This window comes from Lepidothrix coronata, unplaced genomic scaffold (genome assembly GCF_001604755.1).
Source record: "Lepidothrix coronata isolate B3197 unplaced genomic scaffold, Lepidothrix_coronata-1.0 Scaffold15, whole genome shotgun sequence".
Lineage (NCBI taxonomy): Eukaryota > Metazoa > Chordata > Aves > Passeriformes > Pipridae > Lepidothrix > Lepidothrix coronata.
The window spans coordinates 1447783-1462371 of NW_016690195.1; the positions used below are offsets into that span (position 1 = coordinate 1447783).

At 36.0% G+C, this 14589-nt stretch overlaps 1 protein-coding gene and 1 long non-coding RNA gene across 6 annotated transcripts in view; one reads left to right on the forward strand and one right to left on the reverse strand.

Moving 5' to 3' along the window:
* VPS13B (vacuolar protein sorting 13 homolog B) overlaps window positions 1-14589 on the forward strand; it is a 429201-nt gene that overhangs the window by 138685 nt on the left and 275927 nt on the right. The gene's annotated exons all lie outside the window — the stretch shown is intronic.
* LOC108493234 lies at window positions 666-4256 on the reverse strand. Its single transcript, XR_001873414.1, has 3 exons — window positions 4165-4256; window positions 1106-1254; window positions 666-919 (listed from the first exon to the last, which is right to left on the reverse strand). It is a non-coding gene; the product is annotated as an uncharacterized LOC108493234 (long non-coding RNA).

A 14589-nucleotide genomic window follows, 5' to 3' on the forward strand; every position in this document is an offset into this window, starting at 1 on the left:
TAACCCCTCTGATGATCCCCAAGCTAGGACATCCTCCTGTAGCTGACCAAACTGAAAATGATTTTGAACAGGCAGATGATCTTTTAGGTCATTTAAATTAGTTCTGGGGTTTTTTTCGTGTGCTATGAAACTTCTTGAGGTCAATCTCTGTTGTTATCAGAAACCTGCAAACCATGTAGAAGGAGTACTGCAGAACTGTTATTCACTTGTAACCTTTAGACCACTTAATCACTTCTGTGCTTTATGAGCTGATTTCATGTTACCTGTGCACTGAAATAGAACTAATATGTGCAAGATACTTGTATATGCACTTGTGTAAGGTGGCAGAAGTACTTGATATGGGGAAAACAGTGCACTGTGTAACTTTTCAGTTTTATTTAATAGCTAAAATTAGCCTACATACATAATTTGAGCCTTTAATGTTGGATACCTCTATATAACAGATTTCTGAGTACAGCAACTTCAAACACAAATGCTGTATATTTGAGGTTATCCTGACATTCTCAGTATCACGTGGAGAGCTAAATCTATTTGAGAAATGCAGTGATAGGATTAGAGTGGATATATAGTTTAATTAAATACCTAAATATTTTTAATTCTTAATTTTAATCTGATTTACACTCTTCAGTAGAGGGAAAGGCATTTTGAAAATGAAAAAAGCCTGATTTGTTTTTCAGAAGTCCTGTCTTAAAGAGAAGATTCTAGGTGCTCGCCTGATCTTGCAGCTGGTTCAGTCAAGACAAACATTTGGTGGAGCAAAGTATTTGCTGACCTGACTCCCAAGTTTCCATCTAAACACATTTCTGTTGCTAATTGTTGATACTGAGCTCCATTTGCAGCACAGCTTAATAGTGCAAAGTCTTGCTTTCCTGAGTGTTTTCCTAATTCCTGATGTCTTTCCAAGGTGAAGTAGATGGATCTGGAAAAAGAAAGTCATTTACCCTCCAAGAGATTTAGAAAACCATGTATTTGCAGAATAGCAAATTATTCTACTATCTGACCTTGGGAGAACATTTCATGGTTATGCAGTGAATGGGTTCACTGATATTGAGAATTGAAGGAATGGGGAGTTCCAAACATTTCAACTCTTACAGTAAGAGTTTACCTGCATTGACCAGCTCTTCCACTTTTAACCTGTGTGCATTGTCTGTCACTGTACAGCTTCCTGGTCTGCTCATCTGGGATCTGTGCTAAGCTGAAGAAGTATCTTTGACTATAATGCTTCATGTCCAGAAATCCTGGAAAAGTAGCCCACTGCCAGTGGGAAGGTGGACGTGAAAGGAGTCAGACTGAGTTTGAGCTATGTCCTTTTGAATTTCGGTGTTGATAACTGATCATTCCAGTGAAAAAAAAGACCATGTTCTAGTAATATGATACAAACCATAAATGAAAGTAAAGTACTCTCTGAAGATTAATAATATGTATCAGAATGATAATCTGAGTAAGTAAAAGGCTGACTGCCTCTTGCCATCTCCTCCGGCCCTCAAAAGTGCCTTTTTTCTCTTTATTTTTGGAATAAAACCACTTAAACCATACAGAAACATTATGTAAATACAATATTAAGTATAATATTAGAACTGGCTATCATAGGTATTCTTCCTCCTCAAAGTGGGGAAAATAGTGGAAACTTTGTAAATAGAAACAATACTCATTGGAAAAATAAGAGAAGATCTGGTTGAATCTAATGAATTATTAAATACAATATACAGCTCAACATTAGTGAGCAGGGTTGTGGAGAACACGTGATGGATCACCACCTCTGGATATTATTCTTTTCTGTATTTCTCTATGGCATAAGACATAATCCATCAGGTGTCCAGTTTGTTTAAAAGTTGGTGAAGTACAACTTTAAGGCACTGGACTATGGGTGACATATATACATTTTATTTCTAGTGTAACTATGTTCATGTTTGGTCATCTATTCAGTGGAAATAAATTTATGAAATGAGAGTATGGGTTCTCTTCTGTAATTTTGAGCTCTCTTGTCATGTCCCTGGTGTGATAAGAGAAGAAAAATTCAGTATTGAGCAAATCTTCTCTCGCAGGTTGTGACCTGAAGATTCATACGAGAAAATTAAATATGTTCAATATTTCTTTGTAGTATTTGAAAGATGCTTTACCCAAAGTCTTGAATTAATATTGTTCAGACATTAAAATTATTGTAAAATAGTTGTTTCATACGTTTGATAATAAATTAATTATTAAATGATAAGCTTAAACTGAACCTATTATATTAAAATTGCAGTTTTAAAGCAAAGCCTACTTTTGAAAAATCTTACGGATGCAAAATAATTTTCAGTATGATGGAATTTTCTAAAAAGAGATTTGTATTTTAAAGTGCACATATCAGTTCTTTAAGCACTTGCATGTCTAAACTAATGAAATGAAACTTTAATGCACGTTACAATCAGTTGATTAAATTATTTTTAATTAAAAAAACAGGAAATAATTAAGATATATTTATATTTCTGAGTTTTGAAAATGGGTGTAATAAAAGATAATAATCATAATACTAATTATATTTAGTAGAAAGACTTTTTTAATAATTTGAAGTTATCCTTCACTGGTAACATAACACAGAGTAAGTTTAAGCCTGTGAAAGGGATGACTTAACACAACTGTTGATGCACTCTGACTGAAACATCTTTATCAAGTTAATACAAGAAGCAGTCATGCCCTACTTGAATTACTCATTTATAATGGCTGAGCAGCAGCCTGGATGTGGACTTTGAAATCCTGGGAAAATAAGATGCATGCATGCATGCATTCAAATGTCTAAAGTATTTGCTTTAGAGCAGCTGTAAAATGTTGAAGTGAGATGTCAGCTACTAGCTGTTTTCTACGTTTTTAGTCTGAAGCAAGGTGTGATCATTTAATTGCTAACCAAGGTTAGTGTTATTTTAGTCATTGCATCCTTGGTTAAAGACTTTGTTTTCTAGAGCCATTGGAACATTTGGGACTAAAGAAACAGAATGTTTCTCTACTTTTTGCATACTTTTATTGCACAGTTTATTCCAACTTTATTTGAAGACCTTATTTGCTTTGTAGAAGCAAATAGATTTTTCTCTAACTTTTGTTGTGCTTGTAATGAGGGAATAGTAATCCTAGAGATGCATAAAATATCAAAATAAGCCCATGTATGGGTAGCAGTTTCAAAAATGCTGCCTTTGTGCTCATTAAGAATGTAATAGTATAATAGCTGGTAAAAGCCATGTATTAAATGAATGTATGTCTCTTTGCACTATTGGGGTGTTTCAGCTTACACAGTCTTTTGCAGATGATGGCATTGCCAGGTTCCTTGTCTTCACAGCTTGATATCATGTTTTCTTTGAAATTACATACAGTAAATTAACTGTTCAATTTTTCTTCAAATGCCAGCACAATACCAAAGGGTGTGGATCCCATTACATTTGAAACAGAGGTTTTTGATAAGAAGTGCCATATGTGTTTCAAGTATCCTCACAATTCCCAAATCAACAATGCAGAAGTAACACCTCTTCATTTACTGCAGGAATTGTACATGTTCCTACGACAAGTGAAGTGAGAGCAGGAACATCCAGTTTTGCATGTTGGAATATCTGTAAGAGCAGTGTGATCGTTGTGTTGCACTTGGGAGATAGACAATAATGTCTGTGTTGTACCTACCCAGGGATACTTATAATCATCTTACAGCAGCTGATGAGACTGCAGGGATGCTTAATAAAGGATCATTCAGGAATTAGTCAAATTGTGATGGAAGGAGCAGGTGTTTTCTACACAATGACAGCAGATTAAGCCACAAACTCCGAGATTGTGCCTTCCTTCCTTATATTGGGAAAACTGAGAGGCAAGAATAATCCACCTTAAAGGTAGAAATATAATGATTAACATCTTCAGTTACATTTTTCCAAGGCAGCCCTACTAAAGTTATTGGATGTAGCTCTTCAAGATTACTTTTTGCACAGGAGTTAGCAGGACTCATTCAAAGAACTTTAAATTAGATTTGAAGGGGGAAGGAATAAAACCAGGCTTGCTACAGATAAGCCTGGGGCCAGCACACTGTTGTCTGAGGGATAGTGTGCCAACAAGATCCTTTGGTCTGTCATCTCACTGGAGATAGGGGATGGACATCCTACAGCAGCAAAGACATAAGGGTTATTGAATTTTTAGAAATCATGGAAGCACCTGAGAACGGTCTCATAGGAATTAGGGCTCGTCACCCCCAAAAGGCGGAAGGATCAGTAGCCCAACTGAATTGCATCTACACCAATGCACACAGCATGGGCAACAAACAGAATCTGGAAGCCATTGTGCAGCATAACTATGACGTAGTTGCCATCATGGAAACATGGTGGGATGACTTGCACATCTGGAGTGCTGCAATGGATGGCTATAAACTCTTCACAAGGGATAAGGCAGGATAAGGAGAGGTGTTGGAGTAGCCCTGGATGTTAGAGAGTGTTTTGATAGTTTAGACCTTAATGATGGTGATGGGTGAATTATTTTAAAAATCAGGGGGCCGGCCAACAAGGCAGGTATCAGGGTGGGAGTGTGCTATAGACCTCCCAGCCGAGATGAAGAGGCAAATGAAATATTCTGTAAGCAGCTGGGAGAAGTTTCACAGTCACTGGCCCTTGTCCTGGGGGACTTCAACTTACCAGATGTCTGCTGAAATACAATACATCGGAGAGGAAACAGCCTACAGGTTCCTGGAGTGTATGGAAGTTAACTTCTTGACACAGCTGTGTCCAGTTCTGGGCCCTTCACTACAACAAACACATTGAGGAGTGAGTCCAGGGAAGGGCAATGAGGCTGGTGAAGGGTCTAGAGAGTAAGTCCCATGAGGAGCGGCTGAGGGAGCTGGGGGTGTTTAGCCTGGAGAAGAGGAGGCTCAGGGGGGACATTGTCACTCTCTACCACTCCATCAAAGGAGGTTGTAGCAAGGTGGGGGTTTGTCTCTTCTGATAAGTAACAAGTGATAGGGCAACAGGAAATGGCTTCAAGTTGTGCCAGGGGAGGTTTCAGTTGGATATTAGGAAAAATTTCTTCACCGAAAGCGTGGTCAGGCTTTGGAATAGACTGCCCAGGAAGTGACTGAGTCATTATCCCAGGTGGGGATGTAGGTGTGGCGTTAGGGGACATGGTTTAGTGCTAAGATTGGTAGTGCCTGGTTAATCCTTTTCCAAACTAAAACGATTCCATGATTGTATATAACCAGGGAGGATAGTATTTATCTTACGCTGTTGTGAAAAATTGGGACATATTGGAGTGATTTGCATTGCTCTTTTCCACTGAGGTACTCTGTTGGACTACTCCAAGAGTACGATGGAGGGATATTTGCAGGAAGGATGCACTAACCTTTGTAGCCTTGACCGGCTCGGCTGTATTTGGATTGACCTGCTGCAGGTTTTCACCCCTTCTCAAATGGCAGCAGCTCAGCTAACTCCAATAAATGGTTTCTCTGTATTGAGATGTGAATTAACTCAATTACGTTACTCCAGAACACTTGTTTTTAAGAGCACAGAAATTAGTAATTAAGAAGCATACTTGCACAAAAGTAGCATGAGGTAATGCTAAGGGAACAAGATGTTTTTCATTCATTTTCTGTGAGGTCCCCCCATAGTGAAACACTTGCAAATGAATGCTGCTATATTGGGAGCCAGTGTAGCAGAGAATCAGTTACAGCAGCATTTTGGACCTGGCTTTGAAGAAATAAAGCAACATCTGAGTTCCTGCCATGCTTATCGACATGGGGCAAGGGACTGTCTAATAGAGGTACATCTGCATGTTTCTTAATGCTCTTGCAAGGGGTGGTTATTGGCTCATAGCATAGCAGCCAGCGTGGGGGACTGCTGTTTGTGTGTTCCCAAGCCTTGGACCTAGCCTTTGTGGGTAGTTGTTTTGAAGTTCACACCTTACAGGTCATGACTCCCAACTGCACTGGAACATAAAAGCCTTCCTACTGGTGCTGCTTCAGAGAAGTAGAAACAATGTAACAAATTAAAAAATTAATTAGTAAAAATGTGAAACAAACCCCGCTTGCAATCCTACTAATTTTCTTTTTCCAGAGAATTCTGTTTGTTTTCTTAAGAGATAAAACCCTCTTCCTACCCTTCATTTCTAAACTTGGAATACTACAATTAGAATTTGGAATAGCCAGAGTCAATTTCTTAATTACGGTTGAAAACAGTAGAAATATATAATTATTTACCAGATGCTGGCATAATTTTCCTAAATATTTTCGTGTTTAGCTGTACATGTATATACACATATATATAAATGTAAGGAGAGAACAAAATACCTATTCTCATTGTATCTGTGAATAAGATTCTCTGAGTACTGTTGAGATCTGAGAGGAAAGCTTAGAAAAATGATGCTGTAATCCACAGTGCATTGTTTGACCTAGCCCTATAAATATGTCAGAGAGCTACAACTTGAGGGAAAATATAAATCTTTTTAGCTCTAGATGCTCTTGTTTCCCAGAGGATTACTAGTGGAACAGGAGGACAGTTTCTTTATTTGCTTTATCCATAACTCAGTCCCTTTGGAAAATCTCCAGTTGATTCTTCATACACTAGGAAAAATGCCTGCCAAACACTTGTTTTTTGACAGATTTTGCCTAGTTGCTGTCAGTACCAGTGCAATGCAATTGACCTTTTTATAGGGAAATGCAGACAAACTCTCCTTAATGTATAGTGGGAGAGAAAATGTAGTGTGTGCGCATATATATATATATATATCAGTATATGTATGAAGTGAATTTTTCCTGTTACTTCCCAGTAGTTTTTCCTTCATAAGATAGGATAATACTAAAATATCTCATGATATAATAGTTATTTTAGGAAGTCTACCTGGCCTTGGCCTGTCATGAATATTTGACACCTACAACACTTTTAAATGAACTTTGTGTGCCAAATCATCTTATACATAATAGATCTTTTGGTTTATTTAATCAGTATCAGTGCTATCAATACAACTTTAGAGAAAATCAGGGTTTTTAGCATCATATGGCTTCTTTACTAAATTCGTAATGTGGTTTTATAAATTAAATTATGTTCCAAACATTATCTGCTCTACCTAATAAACTATGTGTTATCCCACTAGAAATTCTAAACAAAAGCTATTGTATGGCAGTTTGAAATATGTCCAAGGCAGCAAGCATGGCTGATTTTAGTAGTTTAAGAGTAATGTTACACCTACTTAGAACAATAGAATGTGCCTTGCATGTCAGTGTGCCAATGCAAATAATATTCAGACTTTTCTAAGGCTTTTTACTGTGTTTCTTCTGTGAAGTGCAGTTTAATATTTAGTTACTGATAGTGTCCATTATTATTGTTATGCTTTGGATCAAGGAAAAGATAAAATAGTCTGAGTTTCAAAGCATCCAATAGCTTGAATTTTCTGCCTAAGGAATAACAAAAAGTAGCAGACTGAAGTTCAATTTTATATGGTGAATAAGTTTGAGTAGTTTTCTGTGCCATTAGTGGAACAAATTAAACTTTTGCTGCTTGAGTGCATATACCTAAACAGTGTAGTGTGGGAGGATTATCAGCCAGTTAGTCTTATTGGTTTTTATGGCAGTAGAGCAGATTTAAACGAAATTTTCCCAGGGCAGAGGTACTGTATCAGTGATCCCAGAAGTTTTCCTAAGAAATTTATGAAGTGGTATGAAAGTAAATTACTGAAGAGCCATCAAAGCAAGTATGTTATTAATTGACAATTTATTGACTTTATCCTTACTGCTAGTTAAAAGAAAAAAAAGGATTAGATTCAGCCTACACTTTGAAAGCTGCGTGAGGTCTTTTGTACAACATTTCAGTTAACCTGTAATTAATTAACTTAATTAAACAAATATTAATAAAAGAGTAAAAGCACACTTATTCTGATGGATCTATAAAAATAGTCATAAGATCAATGTAAATAAGTAATGGAAAGTGTGAATCTGGGTCTGGTTAGGGCAGAGTGTAACACCAGTTATCTTTGATCTTCTGAGAAACTTAGTCCTTGCTCAGGCAAATCTCTCATAAACCTCACTGATTAATTGCTGAAGAACTGCTGGGTCTTTACCCTTCAGCTTAAGGTCAAAAATACATTGCTCTTTATTATAGTGGACCATTTCTCTGTGCCTAGCTTTAATACATTTAATTCAAACAGAATGCAACTTGATTTAGTTATTTATTATTTTACCTATGTTAAAAGAATGGGCTAGTGATTACAATAGAAAGAAGCAATCTTCTGTTAATTGCAATTTCTTCTATTAACTTACTGGTTCTGGCTAATTATTTAACTTCTCTGTGTATCATTTCATCTTCAAAAATACGTGTTACCAATCCATGCAAAATTATATGGGAATTACTCTTAGTTGGAAGGTATTACATGAAGCCTGCAATTTTATAGTGATAGTAGTTTAAATATTAAGTATTAGCATGCTGTAGGTTTTGTAAACATTTAATATTTGAAATAGGGATTTAATTCCTGCTAATATTACGTGGAAGTAGAGGTCTCCTTAAGCAGTAAAAAAACAAATAAAAGATCCAAAGCTGTTTTTTTCCAGATCATTCATGTATATTTTAAATTTATAGCTTTTTAATGTCAGTCTTAATTAAGACATGTAGATTTAATGAGAGGAATATTTTATATTAATAATGCCTAAAGCCTACTGCACGTAAAACACATGAACTCTCTCCTCTTCTGCTTCTGAACTGCCTCTGTCTGTGAACTTTTTCTGTTGCTTTGAATGCCTGATAAATTGTTTGCTGGGTAGGAGGGAGAATGCTTGACTTTAACTCAGAGTTTAATTTCTTGAGAAAATATCATTCTGAGCAGTGTGTCCACAGTGGGAGCTATTACAGAATAGTTTACTTCACTTTTTGGCCAATTTACCCATGAAATCAGTCTCCTAGAAATCTGCTTAATCGGTAATACTGTTTTGAAAATAAACATTTTGTAAGGATCTGTCCTTTTTCATTAACAGCTCCAAACATTATAAATAAATCTAAGTAATTTTTTTTCAGTCACTCATGATAGGCTTCCCTTCTTTGATATTGTCAGTTTTACCTACTTTGTTCATGGTACTTCAACTTTGATCTGGGCTAATTGCCATTAAATTCACACTGCTTACTGACTTGGCAAGCCAAAGCAAGTTAATGCTATTCATCATCGGGAGACCAGTTACTTTATTCTGTCCCCCCTAGGCATGTGCTTGTTTGTTTAACAGCAAAATGATTTGAGCAGATTTACATATGCTGCTCATACATTTTCCATATGAAAGACAATAACACAGCAGAATTCTACAACTGAAGGTTTTTAAATGTGTTTATTGCTTAAGGCATAGGCAAATTTAAAGGTATTTTTTTTCCCTGCTGTTTCATATGCTGCTTCTGTCCCACAGTGAGATTTCACAGGCTGTATTTGGAGCTTATCTTCGGGTCAAGGAAGGATTTTTGTTTGGTGCTTCTTCACTTCTCAGAATACAGATTGCTTTTGCCTGCCCAAGCTATTAAAATGCATTTAAATGAAACAAATACAGGTTTGTTTCTAGGGCTATTTTTCCCCTCCTGAAGTGCCAAAGGCTCTCGGATCTTGAGAGAAGGAAAGACAGAACCTCCCAAGTCATTGTCTGTCCTGGATTTGCTCATTGTCTTTGCCCAGCTGATTTTGTGATCACTTCTGGGTACTGCATATTTTACCAGTATCAATGCCGATAGGGAGGAATTAGTTTGTTACCTAGGCGTATTTATTAATTTTAATATGATATTTTAAATATTAAATAGTTCTGATGAAGCAAGTCTATTGTATAAATTCCATATGCGTAAACTTAGGCTTTTTTTGTCCAAAAAGACGAGGATTGTGTTCACTGGAAAATGGGACAGTGGTTATTTTTAAACCCCCAGTGCAATACTGCCCTCAAGAATCATTTATTTACCAATAATAGTTCCTCTTCCCAGAGTATGTCATTAATTGAGTCAAGGTATAGCATTTAATACATTAATAATAAGATAAGTATAAATAAAAAGCATGAAGGGGATTTTTATATGTGTTGTTAAATTGACTCTTAATTTGAAACTGATAAAAAACTTCAAACTTGTTTAGCAGCATTATTGCTAAATCCTCCTGAAGGCAGCTTGGGAGATAATAATAGTAGTTCAAGCATTTGCTGGTGTGTTTCTTGAATCTTTCAGAACTTTTTGACCTTAGTTAATAATAATTTTTCTGCATCATGAGAAGAATGTTTTTGATATAATCATCTCTGTTTAAAAAAAGAGGGGGGCATGTGCATTTGAAAATTCAGAACATATTTTTGATTGTAGAAAAATGTAGAATGCTGCTTCGCACTCCCCTCCCATTCAAATTGAATTTTCTGCTTTGCTCAAAATGATATGTAATTTTTTTTTAATGGACATCCGTTCTTTCAGTTATTTTTGTTTTGTTTTGGTCACTTATTGTTTGTTATTTCCACTTACTGGTACCATCTAGTGTTTACAAAATCAATGTTACTGTAATATTCTTTGAATTTTAATCTTTATAATGAATCATTGTGTGGAACAATTGAGCTGTCTACTGCTAAATTTTATGCAGTTTGATAATGAAGATAATTTAGTTATCTTTAAATTTTCATGTCAAATATAAGTAATGAATAAGAACATGGAGAGGGTAAAAATGGTGTGATGGGAAAAATGAAGGATAAATATGAACTTGCAATAGGGCCCCGCAGGAGCAATTGGATAATAATTCTTAGTTGAGAAGTTCTGAAGAGCAACAGTGTGTTGAACAGCATCAAGCTGCAGTGCTGCCATTCTCTATTACTGGTTAAATGCTAGGGCTTGGTGCTTGGTGCCATTCTGTTGTTGCTGTTGTTTTTCTCAATAGTAACATGTCCTAAGAATCAGTTTTAAAAGAAATGCTTCATTGTTCCACCGTTGTTCAAACAAGTTCACACCACAACAGGTTGCCTGTCAAGTGCATAGTGAAAATCAAAACAGAGCTCAGCCAGGTGCCAGAAGCATTATAGCCAACTGTGGAAGTGTCAGTCTCACCTGCACTGACTCGCTCTCTTCCTTACATCTCACACTAATAAGAAAAAAATGATGCTAGCAACAGTTCTGCCAGTGGATATGCTAGAAATTTTGGTGTGAGGACATGAATAGTAGCCTCAGCATTTAAAGATTTCAAACTACTGTGCAGATGTATTATGTGTTCAGGATTGTTTTGGATCCTTAGGGTCCTTCATCTCATTTTGGAATGATGTAGTGTAGAAGTTTTTTGTTTGTTTGTTTTGGTTTGGTGATACAGTTTTCCCATAAGACTCATATTGATGTTCAGGAAGCAAGATTTAAATAAGTGACTTTCTTGTTTTAGTGAAGTTTGAATTCTTTCTCCAGAAGAATTAAATGTGATGTGAGACAGTTAAATACAGTAAAATCTGAAATAAGCTGTCCAAGCTGAAATCACTGGACCACCCAGGTCTTGGACCACCCAAGGGACCAACAACAGGCAATTGCCTGAAAGAGGTGGCCTTTTACTGGAGGTCGAACAAGTTGTATTGCAGATCTTAAAAAAATTTGGTAGTGATTTCTTAACACAGTTGGCTACCTACTGGAGCTGGTCCTTAGAATAAGGACCACTGAATCAGCCATGTCCCAGTGAAAATAACCTTTCTTATTTACTTCTGCACTTAATAATTTTTTCCCTCTTTTTCAGACAGAAGTAAAATTAGTAGCTTAGCAATGTGTTGCTCCTAAGTGGAGGTATCAAGTTATTACAGAGTTGTGTAGTGTCATATTTAAATAAGATTTTTTGAATGGGGCATATTTGATCAATGCCACTGGTAGGATTTGCAGTGAGAATCAAATTGGAAGCACTCATGTAAATAGTTCTTACTTGAACCATCTTCACTGTACTTCTCTTTGTGAGAAGTGGTACAATATGAAACCAGCTGATTCTACATTAGAATTGCTCTGTTTGCAAGGTTAAATGGCCTTCAGAAAATGTAGAAAAATCTTATTTGGAAATTATTCCAAGTAGTAGGTTTTATCCTTAAAACCATAGTAAGGTGATGTATGTGAATGTGTAAATATTTACCATTATTAAAAATAGACGTTGAATTAAAATTTCCTGTGGCACTCATAATTTCAGGTTTCCTTCCCATTCTGTTTTTTCTTAAATTTGTAAAAAGTGTAAGTAATCTAACTTAGCCAACCCAAATCAACATTTTTATGCACACTCCTTTGTAGCAATAATTTTATTGTAATTATGGTAACTTAGATATAAAGGATATAGAGAAGGTTTGCTGAGATGTTATATTTTCTATCACAGTAACTTTTATTTGGGTTAAAAATCCGTCAGTTGTGCTTCAGTAAAGTCTTATATTCCTATAATCTTGTTTCAGCAGCTAAAGAAAATATTTAAAAGTAAATAGCCGTATGTTATGCAAACTTTCTCTAAAGCATATAACTTCATTTCTTTAGCACTCTTTTCCATTGTAGGTTTTATTTAACATCTAATTTTCTGATTTTTCCCTTCATCCTTTCTTAAAACTAAAATAAAGGTAGCATCTAATTTCTCCCTTTTTGCAAGCTGCACTCCTACTAGAGGAGTGAAATTTATTTTACAGATATAAGTCTGAGTACTTCTGTAATATTTTTTCAATCTAAAATGAATATAAGCATTATGTCATGTCCCTGTTGGAAGATGCAAAGAACTCCCATGTCTCTTTGCAAGGTAGGAAGAAACTTCTGAATAAAGAGGACTTCAATTAAAGCCCTGTAGGCACCTGAGGTGCCTCTAGAGCAGCAAGATACACACATGGCAGGTTGGGTGATATGATAAAGTGTATGTGTTTGAATGCTGTGCTTGGGTGTTATTGTGGTATATATAGGTGTGTACACTAATTTTGATCTGTGTATTAATAGTAGTTTAATTATCACATTAATATTATTCATGTGTAAGTTTCACAACTACTACTTCGTAGTATCATAGAATGGTTTGGTTTGGAAGGGACATTAAAGATCATCAAGTTCCAACCTCACCTTCCACTAGACCAGGTTGCTTAAAGCCTCATCCAGCCTGATCTTTCTTCAATTAATTATGTTAAATACTGATGAGGCAGATCTCAGAAATACGTACCCAGACTGGGTTTTTTTAAGTATTAATTTATGTATGTGGAGTACAAGAATATAGATAGACTTGAGTCATCCTCATCATCAAACGAATTACAGGTACCAATGCAATAATAATTTTAAGTCAGAACACTTGAAAAAACATCAGTCCACATGTCCTACAAGCTATAAAGCCTTTCCCTTTTACCACCTTATAACCAACTGAGTAAAACAAAAGTCTTGTGATAACATAGTAGAGTATACTCGCTATGTCTTAAATTTCATTTAATAAACAATGATATGATGAAATAATATCAGTGATGAAGAAAGTGGTCAGTATTATTTATAGCTATAGAGATAAGTTTTGTATTTTTATTACCAACCTTTCTAATTTTCCTCTGGTTATATAATGCTAATAATTCATTGCAAATCCATGTAAACAGACTCCCGATGAAGAGTTTTACTGAGGGGAATGTTCTCGGCAGGGCTTTGTTAACCTGACGTTCTGTGGTTTCGCCTCGTAAAACTAGCAAAGGGCTCTCTGCGTGGAATGTTAATGGGGTGAAGTAATGAATGCAGGATGGGATGTAAGATTTGAACGTGCATAAAGTCCTTAGTTGGGGGTTTGGAGGAGATCCTTGCAGACAGTAGCAAAGATAAAAGCATTGGAAATTTCTTTTTTTGTTTTAAGCCAACAGTTGGATCTCTGCTGGAGAACTGGCTTTGAAGTAAGAATGCAAGAAAGGAATTAAAAGTTAAGCCAGATAAATTTCTTTTAATTTGGTCATGGTGAAAGGAGCAAAATTGAAGGTCATCCCTTGGGTTTTAACACAATTAAAAAAATTATTCCTGTTTCAAAGCATGCTTATAAATTATGTACTTTTTAGTTCTGCAAAAACGTACTATCAAGAAATTTTCTTGAAGAGGAAGGTTGCTCGTGTCTACCTTTGCTTTCTTTTCAGAAGCAGTGCTTTGGAAAACATGCAACTGAACTAATTTAAATTTCTGGAATTTGTAATTGCTTTTGTGGAGAAAATTTATTCAATACTTTGTAGTTCCTAATGAACCAAGCAGTTGAAATTTTTATCCAAGTGCAGTGCTAATTAGTTACATTGTTCAGGCATGACCTGATCTTGAGTTTGTTGTCCAGGGAGTGAAAATATCTGTGGATGAGCTGTTTCTTTCTGTGTCAGTGACATTTATTAATTGAGGGCCCAGATCAGGTCTGGTGAGGCAAGTGTATTTATTTTTGTTACAGTAAAGCTCCCCCTTAACTGTCAAACTGAGGATTTTGGTCAGATCACCTCTCTTTAGTGACTTGGTCGCTTCATCCTCTCACCACTCAGTGTTCAAGTGCTGCTCCATCAGAATGGCTAACCTGAAGGGCTTTAAGCTCTCCCCATAACATTATTAGATGCATGACAGCAAGAAAGGAAGCAGAATTGTGATTTGAAACAGATAATCCTTTTTTTTTTAGAGTGGTGTGCTGGTTTAAGAGTCAACCAGCAGGGGA